Source organism: Triticum aestivum, chromosome 6B, assembly GCF_018294505.1.
Source record: "Triticum aestivum cultivar Chinese Spring chromosome 6B, IWGSC CS RefSeq v2.1, whole genome shotgun sequence".
Taxonomy (NCBI): domain Eukaryota; kingdom Viridiplantae; phylum Streptophyta; class Magnoliopsida; order Poales; family Poaceae; genus Triticum; species Triticum aestivum.
In genome coordinates this window covers 716,422,783-716,428,241 of record NC_057810.1, presented here as the reverse complement: position 1 = coordinate 716,428,241, position 5,459 = coordinate 716,422,783, and the positions used below count along the sequence as shown (strand labels likewise).

At 41.6% G+C, this 5,459-nt stretch overlaps 1 pseudogene; it reads left to right on the top strand.

The window, feature by feature from the left end:
• The first annotated feature begins 206 nt into the window (after positions 1-206).
• LOC123135141 (G-type lectin S-receptor-like serine/threonine-protein kinase At1g34300) lies at positions 207-2,616 on the top strand (annotated as a pseudogene).
• Positions 2,617-5,459: the final 2,843 nt, after the last annotated feature.

Genomic DNA, 5,459 nt, shown 5'->3' with positions numbered 1-5,459 from the left:
CCAGTACAATGAACATATTCAACTAGACCTATCCATCTCTGAAAACCTCGGCGAGGCCATCGAGGCCATCATTTCTGGCCAAACATTTAGGTGCGAGTCCATCCTTCTTCTATTTCGAAAGCCCATCCTGAGTTTGTTGCTGCCTTCTCGCAAGCTGAGAATGAAGTTAATTTTTCTTGATTAATTGTAGTTTCCGCCGAAGCACCATGGGTCCTGCCGTTCTCTTCTTACTCGTGCTTGCGGCTGCAGCACCCATGCTCTTGGCGGCACAAACCTTGAGCGACAATTCCACATCCAAACAATCGAACGGTTGGATCAACAACAATGCTTACTTGGACAGCTCCAGGTACAGCCGCGACATCATCGTCGCAAATCCACAGACTCACTCCGGCGTTGCGGCTTACTTTGCCGCAGGGTTCTTTTGTGTCCCCTCCTTGTCCCTATGCGACGGGTTCCTCTTTGGGGTATACGTCAGCATTTATGATCCTCAGATAGTCTGGTCTGCCAATCGGGATCACCCTGTTAGGGAGAATGCCACCCTTGAGTTTACCTCGGATGGAAATTTGGTCCTATGTGATGCTGACGATAGACACGTCTGGTCAAGCAACACAAGGGTCGGTCTGTAGCAGGCATGGTGATCAGCGAGATTGGAAATTTGGTGTTGTTTGATCACAAGAATGCAACAGTGTGGCAGTCATTTGATCATCCTACTGACACAATAGTCCCTGGACAGACACTTGTGGAAGGTATGAGGCTCACATCAAATGCTTCTGCGACAAATACGACTGAGAATCAGTTTTCTATCATGGTGCTCCCAAAAGGGTATATGCTTATGTTGAATCCAGACCACCACAAGTCTACCTTGAATATACCCCTGCCGGTGAAAGTGAAGGAGAAGACTACATAGAAAATTATTCAACAAATGTTGCATTCACAAATGGAAACTTCACCCTTCGTCGGCTATTTGATGAAGAAGTATATAGTAGTTCTATTTCGCTGACAACAGTTTACTCCCCACAATACATGAGATTAGATCTAGATGGACATCTAAGGCTGTATGATTGGTCTGGTTTTAGCTGGAATGTGGTTTTTGATGTACTGCAGGGAATAATGGATACTTGTGATTACCCAACTGCCTGCGGGGAGTATGGCTTATGCAACAAGGGGCAATGTACTTGTCCAGTTGATATTAATTCAAGTTCAAGCTACTTCAAATTGGTGGAAGAACGAAATCCAAATCTTGGTTGTGTCCCAATAACTCCAATCTCTTGCCAAGAAAAAGACAAGCATCGACTATTGACCCTTCCCTCCATTTCTTACTTTGATAAGAACTATACAGTTGTGAACACAACAAGCGTCGACGACTGTAAGAAAGCCTGCTTGAATAATTGCTCTTGCATGGCAGTTATGTTCAGAGATAGCAAATGTATATGGATGACAAAGGTCTTCTCCTTGCAATCAATGCAGCCTGGTTCCGACTCCACTGCCTACCTCAAGGTGCAGATTGATGAAAACAAAAAAAAGTCGATTTTAGGTGCTACACTTGGATCTGTTAGTGCTGTTGTATTGCTTGCCATTATTGTTTCTCTTTATCTGAAGTGGAGGAAGAAATACGGAGATAAAGATGCATTTGAGTTTGATCAGTTACTTGGAATGCCGACGAGGTATTCTTTGGAAAGGTTGAGCGAATGCACTGAAGGCTTCATTAACAAGCTCGGAGAAGGTGGGTTTGGGTCGGTTTTTGAAGGGAAGTTAGGTGAAGAGAGAGTTGCAGTTAAACGTTTGGAAGGTGCTAGACAAGGGAAGAAAGAGTTTTTGGCAGAGATCGAGACTATTGGCAGCATTGAACACATCAATCTTGTCAAGCTGATTGGGTTCTGTGCAGAGAAGACTGAGAGGCTTCTGGTATATGAATATATGTCAAGAGGATCGCTTGATAGGTGGATCTATTACCGTCATAACAATGGCCCTCTTGATTGGTGCACCCGTTCTAGGATCATATTGGATATTGCCAAGGGCCTGTGTTATCTTCATGAGCAGTGCAAGCGGAAAATTGCTCATCTAGACATCAAACCACAAAATATTCTCCTGGATGATTACTTCAACGCCAAAGTGGCTGATTTTGGACTATGTAAGTTAATAAACAGGGACCAAAGCAAGGTAGTTACTGTGATGAGAGGAACACCTGGATATCTGGCCCCTGAATGGTTGACATCGCGGATCACTGAAAAAGTTGATGTCTATAGCTTTGGAGTTGTTGTCATGGAAATAGTAAGTGGAAGAAAAAATATTGACCATTCTCGGCCCGAGGAGGAAGTTCAACTTATAAATGTACTGCGGGAAAAAGCTCAAAACGACCAATTGGTTTATCTCATTGACAAGCATAGTGATGATATGGTTTCGCATCAGGAAGAAGTGATTCAAATGATGAAGCTCGCAATATGGTGCCTGCAAAATGACAGCATTCGAAGGCCTTCAATGTCAATAGTGGTTAAGGTATTGGAAGGTTCTATGAGTGTAGAAACTATCGATGCAAACTCGATCATGCTTGTTCAACATAATGCATCAACATATTCAGTTCCACCACAAGCATCTGTTTTATCTGGCCCAAGGTGAAATGGGTGGCTATGAGTAAAAGTTATTTGGCTTATGCACTCTAGCTTTTGTATCCTATTATATTTATATTTTCGAATTACATTTGAAATGGCACAAGAATAAACGTTTCAAGCCAATATAATGTTTGATTGTTCAATGAAGTTGTACCTCATAGTCTTATAGCCTAAAAGCTGGAAATTGGTTCCCCATGAAGAACTCCACGGAAGCTTGTTCCTCACTTGGCCTGCCTAGGGGGTGCAGGCGCAAGTTATGCTATACTAATTCAAACATAAAAAATATAACGGATTAGGATTCAGGACAAATGCATGTATAAAGTATAAACTACTTAAGTGTCAGGAAAGAAAATCAAACCTTATTCACGCAAGCAATCCCCATATGATGTGATGTGATAGTATAGCATGTAGCTGCATGAAAGAAAAGAGAATAGAGTTTGATAACTCTGGTGGACTGAACCAGCAAGCTCCCCAATTTTTCTCAGGGTGGAAGTTGAGAACCCCTAACTCTATCGTACATATGAAGAATGATAAATACACACGCTGAACTAAACTTCATTAACAGCGAGAAGAACAGCAAGCTCTCCTTCACAAGGCACAATATAAATCGTGATGTATTGCACTTCCTCCTCTGTTTTACCTTATCAGTTTTGTCCAATTAGACGAGATGCATTTTTTTCATCTATGCTGTTAGGGTAACAACATTATTTGTCTAAGAATGGCTACAAAACATGAAAAGGAATCGTATATCCTACAAAATATAGAGTCTGAATTAAACAAATCCAGCCAAGATCGAGAGCACCAACCAGCCAAGTAAGGAAGGAACGAAAACAAGGATAAATAACTAAATACAATAGAAGAATAAATTGATGAGTAGGTCAGAAATTGGTTGGTTTCATACTGAAAGTCGTGTTAATGTCCATCACAGTTAAGAAAATGTTTGGTTTTCATTCCCAAAGACTTACCTGCAGTTCATATGGCCAAGGCAAGAATCTCATCACCCGTAAAAATTCCTTGAGGCATTCGGATGATGGGTGCAAACTTTCACATCTGAAGTGAGAAGCAAATGAAATTTGACACTGAAACCGTACATGAATAAAGGAACTAATCAAAGCCATCGGAGCTTACAATACCTCCGCCTGCGTCCATCCATCAATTTATGCGGAGAATCTAGTTGCAGAAATTAAAAAATGGCAGATCAAATTCTTTTTTTTGCTGGAAAAGAGAAAGGCAGATAGAAATTCAGAGGCAATGGAGGGGTTGGCCGCCATTGAAGCACAGGCGAACCAGCACGCCGAGCAACAGAGGTGTGGCCGCCGAGCAGTTCCTCTGAGTATACCTGGCCATGGGTCGGGCCGGGCTTGGGCCGATCCTTAAAAAGCCCACGGCAAAAAACTGAGGCCCAGGCCCTCACAGGCCCTACCATTGGGCCTACTTTTCAAGCCCAAGCCCGGCCTATCTGGTAAAAAGCCCTGAAAAGCCCTTAGGGCTTAGGGCCGTGGGCTGGGCCTCTTTCTTTAAAATGCCAATATGCCAAGCCCAAGCCCGTCCAGGCCCTACTAGTGGGCTCAAAACTCAGGCGCAAGCCCGGCCCATGGGCAAGCCCATCGGTCCTAGGCCCTGGATTTTAGGGCCGCGCCTGGGTGGGCCGACAGGGCCGGGCCGGAGATGGCCAGGACTACTCCTAAGCTCTTCGTCCCTTGGTGAACCCTATTCGGTGCAAGTTGCGTCGGTTAAAGGCATCGGCACACACCCCCTGATGCATCGATTCTTCATGGGCTGGCCAATTAAAGGTATATATATATATATATATATATATATATATATATATATATATATATATATATATATATATATATATATATATATATATAGACACACACACACAAGGGAGCAAGATCGCTGGTTTCAGGAATCATTTTTTTCCTTTTCTCTTTTTGGATATTTCTGGACTGATTTTCTTAGGCTTTTTCCTTCTTTATATATATATATATATATATTTCTTTTATTTTTTCAGTGAGCTTTTTTTCAAATCAATGAACTTTTATCAAAATTGGTGAACTTATATCAGAACTGATGATTTTTTTAAAATGATTTTTAAAATGATTTTTTTTCAAATTCAATGAACATTTATGAAATCAATAATTTTTTCAAACTTTCAATTTTTTTACAAAATCGATGAACTTCTTTTAGAAATTAATGAACTATTTCAAATTGTGAAGTTTTATTCAAAATCGATGATTTTCTTAATGTTGTGAACTTCTTTTAAATGGCTAAACTTTTTTCTAGTGTGTTTTTTTTTGGAAAATTCGTGATCGTTTTTGAAGTTTGTGAACTTCTTTTGAAAATCCATGTTTTTTTAAATTCACAATCTTTTTTCTATTTTTTGTGATTTTTTACCTTTTTGTTATTTTTTGAAAAGTCAATGATGGACCTGTCAGCTAGTCAAATGGTCCACGTCATCTCGACAACTGAAAAGAACCTAGTCAACTGAGCGAGCAAACATGGTCGGCGTAGCGATCGATGCAGAAAATTTGGCATTTTTATAGGGCCGCCCAGGCGAGGCGGCAAATGAGCACATGTTGGGGAAACTGGTGCTAAGGGTGCTGACTAGGCGCTCCCTCATCCCCTCTACCGGCGAGCCATGCATCCTTACATGGACCATAGCGGGCCAACCTTACCTGGCGGGTGTGTCCGGACCTCCCCTTATCCTTATCCATCCTTACATGGACCATAGCGGGCCATCCTTACATGAAAATAATAGATCAGATTATCTATTTCCAAAACCAAATCACAGAACCAGGTACATGCAAAATTTTGGCTTGGCGCAGTCAAAAAGTTGGGAGTTAA